Here is a 14,190-nt window from a genome sequence, read left to right as displayed (position 1 = left end):
AGAAGAATTTACAATAACAATAGCTGCCTGATGATTCTTCATTTGCCTTTAATACAGTCCAAATAAATTCTAAGCGGAAAATGTATGTATTATATTTTTTATATATGTAAGAAAAACCTCCATACTTCTGTAATGAAATAAGCAGGTAATATATCTCCTTCAAGTAAAAAAAAGTAAAGGTGGTTTCTACACTTCCCGTCAAGCACAAGACCTTCTTGAGAGTGCATCATTCCAGCAGCATTGATTCGAAACGAGAAAACTCTGAGATCGACTTTGACATGAAGTGTTCATCGTGCGTTTATCATCAGCACTACCGCAAAAGATGTCTGCCGTCCATAATAGAAAGATGAGCAAAGGAGCATTTTTGTAATTCTCTAGATAAACGTGTAATCCAGACCAACGATTCACTGCACATTTACACTTGAAAAAAAAACCCAACAACAACCACTGCCTTACACTCAGCCAAGAACCAGAGAGCACAAGTCGCGTTACCCAGCCAGTTAGGCAATCACTCTGGAAGCCAAACAAATATTAACCCAAGGCTTTTGTCTATAAGTAGCTCCCTTAAACAAACATCTGCATTAGCATTACAAGTATGCGTGGAGAATGATAACATTGGCCTGGGGTGAAATAAGGGTTATGGGAGGTTGAGGGTGTGAGTGAATCTACAAAAAAAATATTTGTGAAAAAAAAACCACGTTTCAACCAAGCTGGACATGTTCTAATGGGCCACTCGACTTGAGGCAGGAAGACATGAGTGTTCTATTTGGGAACTTCCTTCAGCTTGGGGCCGCGAGGTTTTCCTTCTGTGATGTAGTTACTATATTTAGAGTTTTACTAATCAACAGGTTTCCCAGCTGGGACGATCCGTACTCCAAAAGCACAATAGCTATAACAAAAGGCAAAAATAGCAACTGAACCAGCTATATATGAATAAAAGTGTACGTAATTTGGAGCTAAATTCTGATGCACAACGCGGCAGGCTCACTACCAGTGTGAGGAACGTCAGACAACATCGATTAGAGTTATTATCGAGTAAACAACCTGGCATATATTGAAATGCATTTAAAGGCATGCAGAGAAACAGGGTGATCCATTTATAGATACCCACATATTTATGATTACCATTTTTCTAATTCTCAAAAGGTGATTAAATATGGTAAAAGTGAAGCCTTCATCATATCTCATGGAGGAGAGACATTCAAACGATTTAACAAGTTCAGTGAGATTGATGGGAGACATGCAGAAGCTTCGAAACAAGATGTTTGCTCCATAATGTCTCCCCTTTAAATGTTTTCAGTGGGGTGTCCATACAAATGAATCACGCTTGTATAATGTTAATGATTCATCGGGGCTATATTAATGAAACCTTTGGCAAGCGCATTGCTACCGAGCAGCAGATTAAGCACTTTGTGGAGACTTTGAGAGGGAGTTTTCCCTGCAAGGCCGTGCCAACTTGTCCAGATTTGCAGCTCCCAGCTTGCTGCGGACGATAAACACGGCTGCTCGTTTGGCTAATCTAGGATTTGCGCTCACTGCCAAAAGCAATGTTTGCTTGAATACTCCGGGCACTGGGGTAAACGGTGGGAGGTGTTCGGTTGAGTCACCAGTCGCCAAATCCTCCCGATGTTTTTTACCTGGGTCAGAAACCACGCAGATCATTGTGACACGTACAAAACACCTGCGCTACCTATAAACACGTAAAGAAAATACAGCCTTCGTCCCTTTGTGGGTATTACTCATCAAATGATTTCCCTTTTTTATTTTATCCATTCAATATGTGATTGCCGAGATTAAATGAAATGGCTTACTTTTTTAACTCGTGTGTGTGTGTGCGCGCGTTATGTGATTATAATAATGAGTGTGGTTGAATAGGTGCAATGTGTCAAAGCCGCAGCAGCAATCTGGGTCTGATTATTGTTGTTCATGATGTACAGCGTATGATTTAAGTGGCATTCGATGGTATCCTTTCTATCTACTCGTCATGAAATTGGTACCAGGTGTGATTGTCTGGTCGACGTTAGCAGTGGAGCGAGATAAGGGCAGTATAGTTTGTTGACCGCAGTACCTCCCTTCTGTTCTTTGGCACACAATGCATGCTCACAAGGGAAATCGTCGAGATGATAGATATCGCTGTCTTTTAAATAATCTGTTATTTACCAGATTAAATGTAAAAAATATGAAGTCAAAATTCAGAGAGCCAGCAGTTTAGAAGCACAGGCTTGCAAAACTGTACTTTATCGTGCGAACATTTAACAAACACCACCTTTAATAACTAAAAATAAATATCTAATATTTCAGGAAATGACCTTTTGGTCAGTGTGTATATATAGTACCTACATGTAATGAAATGCTCCTGATCTCAAGGTCTGTGGCTGCCATGTAACAGTAGTTTTATTATGGAAATCGCTAAAAGAACCTGGTAAAATATAACATATGTGAAATGTGAGTGATCATAATTTACGTACAACTACTCCACTATAGGTAGTATTCACAACTATTAAACTAGTTTGGCCATTTTCATCTGTTTCACACCTCCTCAAGCACTGAAATGTCCGTTACGACCACAGTGTGGGTGGTGGATGGGCATTTAAGTGCATTTAGGTGGAGCGGTAGGATTGTGGTTAGCGCACTGCACGACGAGCCCTGAGGCTCGAGATCGACGAGTGGCTAGCAGTCAGTGGCGCTATCACTCTATGAACCAGTCCTGGGAGCTCCCGAGGTCGACTCCGCCTCAAACGAGTATCCGGTGCAGTGTGTAAACATCAGCAATGGGGAGAGAAAGGTGGAATGGCTTGGTTTGCGCCACATCAACCCCTCGTACGCTGTGCCGGCCTTCGTAGGTGCTCGTTAGTAGCACTTGCCTCACACAGACTGTGAAGGTATCTTTGTCTTGATCTTTGTATGGGTGCATGGCACTGAGGAGCTGAAGGTGGCTGGGTGTAGCACTCGCCACACAACCCTCTGAAATGCCATAACAATCTTATTAGGCGCTCGCTAACAGCAATTATTCTAATGCTTTAAATGGGGATCCTTTGCGTGATTGGTATCAGCATAAATCTATTGCAGGTTCCTCTATTATGCAAACTCGATTTTGCCAGTGTTTGTCTTGAATGTCCATCCTAAAAACACAACAGGCTGGCAAAATTATCTGAACATGGCGCTAATGCGTGTCGTAGAAGCTAACACTGATTTGTAGCTAATTACCTTTGCAGAGATTTATGTTTATGTCACATATATGCATGCATTGCCTCATAGGAACGGTGTTGCATTGCTTTACACATCACAGTGTTAATGTTCACATTTCTAGAGTCATGTTCACAAACCCATGATACAATATTATGCAGAAGAACTTTGCCTAGAATCCTTTCAGGGCAGTGTTGTGATGCATTTGTTGAATTTTCGAAAACGATGTTTGCTTGATTATAGGTTTTTTCCCGGTTTTTTTCTGGCAACAAAACAGCTGTGTTAAGATATTAAAGCACCAAACTGAAACCTTTTAACAAGGAATCATGTCTGCATTAACCACAATGCTTGTGGTCAGAATGCAAACAACAAAAAACATAACCCTGATAATATATGTTTGCTTGTGAATCACTTGCCAACGCAGTAATCACGAAACAATGTTACGAAAAATAATTAAATATGCAGTTTGGATGCATCAATAATATTTCGTCCATTTATTTACTTATTCATCTTCTTGTTTACAAGCATCGAGTGAGTGCCAGCCTTTTCAATGATCGCTGGGCCATTAACTCGTGCCAGGAGCAACATAATGTGCACTCTACTGCCCTCTAGTGGGACACTTTTTAACACTAATCATTACAAAGTACTTCATCCAATTTTGGGATTACCGCTAATTGCTTTTGCACAGGGATTTTTTATGCCATTAGCTCCATAATATAATTGGAGTGTTATTTTCCGTATATTGTGTGAGGCACGTACATAGATTTTAGAAGTTGTGAGGCCTTTCTCGCCACAGTTTCTCTCAGTGGCTATTGTTCTTTATACATTCGGGCAAGTCTATTTTAGATAATTACATTAAGACTGACCCTTGAATAGCTTTTCCCAAGCTAATGTGTTTAGAAGGAGCTAAATCAGTTACCTAACTTATTTATGGCACGAACATTGTTAATCACGAATGCACTTAGTCGTTTATTTATTTATTTAAAACCAAGCATTAGTTTTGCTGCTGTTAAAGAGGTACAATTAGACACCTGCAACGCACTAAGTAATACATATATATCATCATCTAAATAGGAATTTCCTTCTACTAGTGCCTTTGGTGAGTAATGTAGAACAATTATTCATGCATTCTTTTGGCTCAACCGCAGTATATATATAAATATGAATAACAACAGGATGAGAAATTACAGGACATTGCATCATACATTATTTTCATTTATCCCAATGTTCTAAAATTATGCAGCGGATACGATGGTGCACAAATGTGTCTATCACAGTATGAATGGAGCGTTTTGTATCCGGACTTAACTGCTTTCTACCGATGTGCAGTGGTGCTGCTATTGGGACGACACTTAACACATTTCGGTAGTAGTAGTAATCTGTGCTTGTATTTTAGGTTTTCAGGTGGCACTAAAAAAAAAAACCCATCCAAAGCTAGATTAGGTTACAACCACTGGGACTGATTTCAGACTCAAAGGTCCTAATCCCATTCTATCCCAAATCAGATTAGTTTGGACATTCCTGGGTAGCTGTGTTTGCTGATCTGGGTATTCCCCTCGTGTAAATTAAGCTTAAGTGCAACATCACTGGGATTGATGAAAACACGGGGTGTTTTTTTTATATGACCCTGCTGAAATGGAGAGCTTAGTGATTGCGTGCAAGGTGCACATCGTGTTCGTTGGTTTGGCTCGATGGCGTTTTGCATTCCTGCAAGTGTTTCGTTTTATGTGCGCGCGCGCAAAATGAAGTCATTTGAATCCAGGAATCCCTCCTGAGTCTGTGTGACACTGCGATAGATAGAGATGGGGTGGCGTTTGCGCGCGAGGCTGACCACCTGCTAACAGGGTGATATTTCATTCTGCCAGACGAGCTTGGCGTGGCACGTTAGCTGTTCTCACCTACTTGTCTAAATCGGGACGGAATTCAACTGACGGATGCCTCAAGCACTAAGTGAACGTTACCTCGTTTGAGTAGCTGAATTGAATATTTTGGAAGTTTTTAATGAGATTGTTTAGTGTTTTGGCGGTTTAATACCCCCCCCCACCCCCCCAAGAAGGACAATCCATAATTGTTTGAAAAATATATCAAAACTGAATGTGGCTTCTGCAAATGAGTGCTGTGCCGTTTATATATACACACACTTCTTATGAATGGATTTTACGAGTTATACTGTATATGTGTCATGTAGCTTTAATTAAGCAATACTGCTCAGGGGGTGCGTGTTTGATCATAAATTTGATCACAGTTTGGTGATTAAATAACTTGCTGCTACACGGCTCGTTGCTCAAGCGCTCAACTGTGATAACACGTTTGATAAAATATACACCTCTATAGATTATTCAATTATGTCCTTTTCACAACGCTCAGTTAAAAAAAAAACAGTACTCCTAAAACCCTTCATTTAAAAACTACCGGTTAAGTGCCATTCTGGGAAATTATTTTGTATGTTGAACTTTCTTCGCACCGTGTATAGCCAACCGCGCTAATGAAATAGGTGCGATGCGTATGGAATCTTAACTTCCTTCTTCATGTTCTTTCACAGTGGTTTGCCACCTCTCTGGACCACGTGGATCACGACTGAAGGCGTTCGTGGAACACCGTGCACCAATAAATTACTTGTCAAAATTAAAATTACTTTTCTTAAAAAAAAACCGTCAAAATAATTAGCTTGATTTTATTGACAATGATCAATCGTTGTTGTGGAATTGTCAGTGACAAGGATGGTATTTGACAGTGATGATGATAAGAAAAGACAACCCCAGTAGTTTCTGACAAGAGTTCTGCTGACCACAGGTCTCGTCAAAATGGACGTGTTTTGTGGTTGTCTTTGCTTCATAAATAACCCTACAGCTCGCATTACCAGGTGGTTGTGTTTATATTTGCATTATTACGGCCACAGGGCATGGTATGAGTAAGTGCATGCATACCTAGACAGTCAATGAAAATGTAATGTTACCGTATGGTTTCATCAATATCTGTTCTAATTCGTTTTAAATCGATGTAATCGTAAGAAAATGAAAGTACAAACAAAAATTGGGTTAAAACTTTGAAGAGGAAATGTATATATATTTTTAAATTGAGTATGTTATAGACATATATGTATATATGTTTCAACACATATTAAAAAAATATAAGTAGTGTGAGATTGCAATGTTATTTTTAACAAAGTGGCTTCATAACACCCATTTTCTTGGCACAAGATGAGCCAATTAAGAAAAAATATTAAATAGTAACTCTCCATGCACAGTGTTCTTACCTTCGAACATTTTGTTCTAAAACAAGCGGTTTTGTTCTAAATCAAACTGTTTTAAAGTTTTTCAAATAAGTTGGACTTCAAATATTGAGCAGGTGTAAAGTCTTTGATAATATTGCAAGATCTATTATTTAAAATATATATTTTACCCAAGGTTTTGCAGTAACACACGAAAACAAAACAGCTGGGTTGCACCAGCATGTGGCAGAGCTCTGGGGCCATTACTTATTCTACATGAACCCAGCGAATATCTTTCATATCGCTGGTGTGTATCAGGTGAAAAGTTACCATTACTTTTCTGCTGTCTGTCAGCACAGTAGTGGTGCATTAGTGCATGATACAACGGTTCAGCAACAAAGTGGGGGGGGGGGGAAGTTAAAGAAGCTACGAATGCTTTCGATATCCAGCAGAAATAACTTAATCTATTATCTGAACTAGCTGTCAGAATCATTTTTTTTAAATTATGTCAGCAAGTTCATTCCTTCTGTAATTCTTTCACCGTTCAAGATAATATGGGTGTCAGATGTGTAATTTACCTTTTGGCAATAGTCTTCCAAAGATAAATCCATGCAAATTTGAAAGTTCAGATAAGCGCGTATCTCCCAAGTGTGCACAGGCCGCAATCGGAAATCGTTTAAATGTATAAAGTCAAATGCACATGGCATGCCGTGACCTCTGTTTATTCTTCACACAAGCTACGGTGTCTAGAAATGCCCATTTAGCATGATCTCACGATTGGCCTCATTGAGAAATATTCTGGATGAGAAGTTGACCGTTGCTGACCTTTGTGCTCGTTGTACATCGTACTGCAAATCCAACACATCTCAACAATCAAAAAAGTATATTTCACAATCACATTCATCAAATCACCTATTATCCACCATCTGTAAATGGCTTATACATACCAAACCAATATCAATAGCCTTAGATAAATAAAAAAAAAACACTAATAGCAAGTCACACAGTCACTGCCGATAATTGATTTGCACAAAATGTGCAAAATTTACACCATCGCGATAAGCAAACACAAAGGGAGCTGCCGCTGCCATCGCCGCTGCCGGATTTGCATATTTTCCACTGCTTTAGGAGTACATTTTTAATGAAAGGACTCTGTCAGCATGTTAATTTTATCAGGCTAAAACACAGCACTGGCCCCTTTTTTTTGTCGGAGAGGATAAGGAAGGCAAGATGGACAAATGGGGGTTTGTTACGCATGATGTCCTGGCACCACCGTTCATCCAGCGGAGCTATTCATAGTGCTTATTAATAAGCAATGGCAATTGGAGGATGCGGTCCCCACTGCCGAGCCGCTATAACGAGCTCAGAGCCCACGCTCAGCACTGGGCTGGCTGACATTAATCACGGCACTTAGCAAGGTGTGAAATCGGGTCAAAAGCAGAGAAACCGCAAAAATCGAGGTCAGGAGGCAATTTTCCTCATTGTTAAATAAACCTCGCTCTACTTTTCAGATGTTTCCTGCGCTCGCAATAAAATATTAGTTGCGAGAACTTCGGCGTTTGTAGATCAGACTCAAGATTGGATCTGTCTCAACACTTGACACGTGATATGTAGGTCAGATCACCGGCAAAGACTTACGTCTCGTTATCTATAATAACGTTAGTCTACGCTGAAAATCCGTCAACATCATTATCTATGGCGGCCTCCTTATTTACGATGCGTGCGCTTATTCATTTCAATAAAAAAAATTCCCTGATTTTTGTTGAGAATATAATGGCAACTGCACCTTGGCTGTAATAACAAAGGATCAGTCCCTTCAAAATATAATACCGCACTCTAATGAGATATACCAGTATTCAAATCTACATAGCTGCGAAAACAGCCATAGATTATCTCTGGTAAGCGTCATATTCCAATTACAGTGTGGTAAGTATTAGACGCCTTTAGTAAGCTCATGGGCTATAAAATAAGTGATCTTCCCAGCTGCAAATCTGTGCACACAAATGTACACACAGCCGCATCAAACACACGGAGACACTGAAGCGTACACAAAGATGCCAACAGACTAATGCGCCGTATGTATCCATGCATGCGCACACAAAGATGCGTGCCCGTGTGCGCATCCACATGGTCGCTGCGCCGTCCTTCAGAGAGGGCATGGCAATCCAGTGTCGAATCCCTTGACGTGGTGTGTTACAAATCCCAAAGCACACGTTGTGTCACGAGGCGTACGGGCGCTGGAGAGGTTGTCGTGCTGCACTGCGAACCACGTGACCCCAGTTCCATTCCCAGCCACGGTTAACATTAGTGGCGATTATCTGAACTGGTTTCTGTGGCTCCTTTAGGTCGACTTGGCATTAAATGAGTATCTGATCCAGTTTGTAAACATCAGTAACGGGGGAGACAAAGGTCGTTGGGCGCGGTGCTGAGCCGGACTGAATAGGTTCTCGGTAATAGAATTTGCCCCAACAGTCTGATAACGGCTACGGGGGGTGGGCGGGATCTTTGTCTCCGTCTTTGTTTGTGAGTTCTGGAGGCTGCATGTGCACATACTTAAACTCAGAGCCACACCATGTCCACATTGTAAACTTGTATACTTTACGGTTACGCTTTTCTAACACGGCTGCAATGCAATTCTGTGAAAATATAATGCAGAACATCTGTAAGTTTATCGTTGAAATATATTAGAAGACATGTATAGCATGTAGTAACATAAGCAGATTGCTGAAACTTGCAGATCACCCTTAAAAAATATTTTTAAATGTGATTATATATTTTTATATTATTTTTGTCAAAAACATACTTTTGGGTTTTCGGTATTGCATCACGTTAATATTTCAACTATCTGTGGATTTAGGTCGGGACCATTATTTTGATCATTATTTCCTAACCGCGCATACATTTCTACAAGCTGCTGTCCTTATTATGACAGTCATCATCATCAGTCATGGTCAATCCACTGCTGGATGAAGGCCTTCCTAAGGAGCGGACACCTCTCACAATCCCACGATGCATTATCCAGCTAACACCCGCACAATAACTGATTCCTTCGCTCCATCTCCTATGAGGACGATGCTCTGACACATTCCACTCATTTTGGCTGTTACTATTATCACTCTTGACCATTGTCCACTATCCCTTCCAGGGACGTGTCCTGCCCGAACCCACATGATTTCCTGAACAGTTTGAACAAATGTCATTAGCCTGTATATGTTCTCCAATCCATGCGTTCTTCTTTCTGTCTCTCAATGTCAGTATAAGAATGTAATTTGTTTTACACCTCCCAAACAAAAAGCTCCCTGTGTAATGTGTAATCTTTAAATGGCAAAAAAAATGGGAATTCAAACAAAGCTAGTGCATTCTGAATACAAATAATGTTTACTCTCTAGCTGGTGTAAAGAGTTACTCTCTAGAGGATTTCAAAGGCTTTTAGCTCCCCAGAGAGACAACATAACATCCATATGATTCCTACATAGCCATATGCGTCATTCCAGAGAGGTGTTCGCGTACAGAAATTATATGGCGGTAGTTGACAGCTTACTTATGTTAAAAGCAAGCATTAAAAGAGCATATTTTGGCACGCGTTTTTCATGGGAATGTTTCACCAGTAATGGAGGATATGCTAAGTGGCGCAAGCACTTCGTACTGTTTAATGGAATTAAAACAAATAAACGTGTTTGAAAATCCTGTATGTGAAATTTCAGTATTTCCAAATCCATCAGATTAGGTCTCTCATCAGACTAGAATTAACATTAAAACGTTCCAAAATATAAGCCCACAAGTCTGTTTTGATCATATGCAACAAAGTCACTCCTTTTTTGCTGCAGTTAATAAACAGTGATGATTATAAGCCACTAAAGAAACTGTTTTTTTTTAAATTTGGGGACGGGGGGGGGGCAACGCGCAAAGTAAAAAAAATATATTTAGCCCAATAAATAGAAAAGGATAAGCGATCCACGGTGAGACGATAGTGGCGGTTCGTCAAGAATAACCCCCCGCCCCCACACACAAAATCCCCAAATTCCCGCCAGTTGCCCCCAGAGCTGGCTGCCCGGTGCTGAGTAGGGGTCTCCTCGTCACAGCGAGCCACTGCGACGACAATAGGGCCCCATTGTCCACCCCTGCTCATTCAGCTGTCTATTAATCGCCAATTATTAGCATTTCAACGGTGCCCCTCAGACTTTTTCACACCGGCTGAAATGCCCAGCTGATGGATTCTCTCTTTAACACCCCCCCCACCCACCAATCCCACCGTGCGTGCAGAGGAGGCCTTAACCCATCCTCCCGCTCACTGAGAGCCCACCTACCCCCTGCCCCCGGTTCCCTTTTGCACTCTTCCCCCACAAACTCTTTTGCGCCATAGACCGGCCCCTTCTGTAAACTCCACTAAAGCCGGCTCCCACCAATTCATCCCACTGACCTTTGTGTCGTCCCACTCTCATGCATGAAAATAGCCAAGAGATGTTTTGTTGTTGTTGTAACCGTTTACATGCCACAACAATGGGGCGAAACGTTTTACTCTCAAGTGAATATTATGCGCGTCTTGTGTACGAATATAATTCCGTGCGCGTCCGTGTGTACAATGCTTACGTTACACTTCCTAGATGTGTTTTTTGTTTGTTTATGTTGTAGTTCTGAATGCGAAGCGCATCTGCGCATTGTGGTGTCATGAATATATACACTTAGTCACGTGTTCATCAATGTCGAACCAGTTTATATATGGAGATAAATCAGGTTATACGTGCTCGCAATATTCATGCATGCTTGCATATTGCAAAACGGTGGTGTAGCTTTCTTTAGTTGTATTGAATGCACCAGAATTCAGATAACCTATATTACAACTCTTGATCGACGTGCATTTGGTGGATAATGTCAGCGTCGCATAAAATGATGTTAATTGAGCCGATGTTGTCCAGTAACATTATCTGAGATGAATCAAACTTGTACGTTACACTTAAGTCCTAATTCTTCAATTTCGTGATGTGATAGTTATGATCTCTTTTTGTCGTCTGGATAATGCATTTGGTTAATGCTAAAAGTACATTTGTGGCGACGTTGATGAGTGATGTTATTTTTTATTCAAGTGACATCAACATTGATTTAATCGCCCTAGGAGTAGTGTTTGTGTGTTTTATAGTGATGGTGGCAAATCCACGAATATGCCTACATGAGCTTTGATAGGCCAAGAGTCAAAAGCGTGCTTTTTGCATCATTGCCTGATAAATGGACTTTGTTTAAGAATAGCTTTTAGCCTGGGTTGCACCCAAAGGGTTATTACAGAGTTGCAGTTGCATATCATCTGTGGCTAAACACCATTCATTACTGTCTATTCTCAATTATCTGGACATAATTTTATTGTAACTCTTTGAAATGGCAGTATGAATCATCTACATTGTAGCACGTATCCATCAGGGGCACTTTATTAACTTGTGAGCTTTCTGTGTGTGTTTTTTGTCAGCCTTGCTGAGACAGAGTATGTCACGTGGCAAATATATCGCGATAGGAGCAGCTGTCAAAGATAAGTCAAGTGATAAAAAATAAATGTTTAGGCGCACATTTAGCATTTTAATGCACATTAAATATAAAGGGGAAAAGACTGATACATTTTCCTTTTGAAGTGGTGCATATACATACATAGACATCACGTCTTGGCTACAACATCTCCCACATTGTCGTCATGAATTGCAGACATAATATTTACATCTCAATGAAAAACACGAGTTAATTAAAAGCATACAAAGCAACAACAATCTGTATGGAGTTTGTGTACATACACAACCACAAAACGGAATCAAACAAACTGCTATGAGATTGTGCCTTGCAAACATCTATTAATTGCTTTTGCTTTTTTAAAAGCTCGTTGGCACTGTGCACGTAATTATATGCAGCATATAATGAGCAATTATAGAGACATTAATGTGCTGTTGTGCACATGAATTAACACAAATATGCTCAAGTGGAATGCAACAAGCACACACGCATTCACTTCAATGAGGTTCCACACACAAAGTAGAGCACAGACAGTCCACGCAGTAGCGTCTTGGTGGACGATATTATAAATATGGACATTTTGGTGGAAACTGGTGGTGGAACAGTGGGTTAAAAAAAATGACGTTTCGTTTGACATGAATGTGCTGGGTTTCCAATACAAAAGTCGCGTGATTAATCTACGTCCGGGTACTTTGGCGCCTCCTGGATACCTGGGAGTTTCAGGGTAACGGTGCCTCCTCCCACTCCCAGGGACCTTTTTGTGTCGCACGACAAAATATAACGGCTTAGTGCGAGCATTTGCACGGGTCAGTCGTTCTTCGACAATGGCCTAAGTCGGCATTTACAGACATCGCTTCACACGTGTGCATGCACGTATGTGTGGACTTCTTTCGCACCGCACTTGGCCAACCGTGCTAATCGGAGGTGCTAAATCGTGCTGTCAGAAAAAGCCGTAAATTTATACCACGTGCTTGCTGCTGCTGCTGTATGATGAAGTTGAACCCCCGATGGAACATTTAACCCTGGTGAAACAATTAGCGTTAATATCTCACCGAACGAACAACAGGTGTACTGAACAATCGTGAAAAAATAGGCAATAAGTGAAGTTTCACTCTCATGCATTGATATTGAGCGTATGAGCTCTAGCACATGGTGGGGGTGGGCACGTGCAATGCTTTAGCCGTTCTCTGTCCCTACACACCGTGTTGCACTCTCTCGCACAGATTGCATTGTATGGCTCACGCGACAGCAGAAAGCATCCATTTTCACTATTTACAATAAATAAACTGCCTTGCAATAGCGGAGCATTATTTGAAAACTCTCCATTGGTCGAGTTTGGCCAGCCAGACAAACGGGTGACAGGATGACGGATTACACTGACAGGCTCTCGCATTCCTGCACAGATGAGAAGCAAAAAAAAACTCCGCCTGGCAACTGGTGCGTTGCAATTGCAACCAGCCATTCAGACTGACATTGATAACAGAACCCCTCGCTTGCAGAGAGAAACACGGACAAACCTGGGCCAAATTTTTTTGTCGATTTTTTTTTCATTATTAAAAAATGTTTAAAGTTAAAAGAGCTCATTTGTGACATCTATTTTTACACCTCATTAATTCATCCGCAGTAATTAATTTATTATTCTTACTTTAATAATTTGCTCCAACAAGACTCTCTAATCTTGCTTAAAAAATATAATTTGTCACATGTGTTCCTGGAATTTACATATTTTCATCTACGTTCATGCAATTATTGCGCATTGGTCTATACAAAAACATTCCAGGTAGAAATAATAAAACTTAATTATTTTTAGCATTTGCCTATATTACATTAAAACTCAACACGTCAATAACACTGCCTTATGAGGAAAAAAATATAGAATAAATGGCATTTTTGGGCAATGGCCCATGTTCATATCACCCTCACCGTATACCACGTATATATTTATAATACTATAATGTCATACCAGCACGCATTTTGCTACACTTTTGTTTTAGGGTGCAAAAGATAACTTGTGTAGAAAATGTATGCACGTATGTTGAACTTTTATCACACCCTACGTGGCAAAACCGCGCTAACCGGAGGTGCGGCTACGGGGGAACAACACACTAAACACAAAAGATAATGATCGTCAGAGAAAACGTTTAAAAAATTGTATCGTAAAATCCTGAACATTTTCTAGGGCGGACAAAATTGCACGGTCCACTTGTCTGCGTCCTGAGGACATTAGCTAACGCTACAGTCGTTCGCACAGTAATTACAAGGGCAGATGATTTGTGATTACGTTAAATTAACATTGACATAAT

Source organism: Petromyzon marinus, chromosome 1 (assembly GCF_048934315.1).
Source record: "Petromyzon marinus isolate PM22_M1 ecotype Great Lakes invasive population chromosome 1, UKy_Petmar_22M1.pri1.0, whole genome shotgun sequence".
Taxonomy (NCBI): domain Eukaryota; kingdom Metazoa; phylum Chordata; class Hyperoartia; order Petromyzontiformes; family Petromyzontidae; genus Petromyzon; species Petromyzon marinus.
This window is presented reverse-complemented; position numbering follows the sequence as displayed.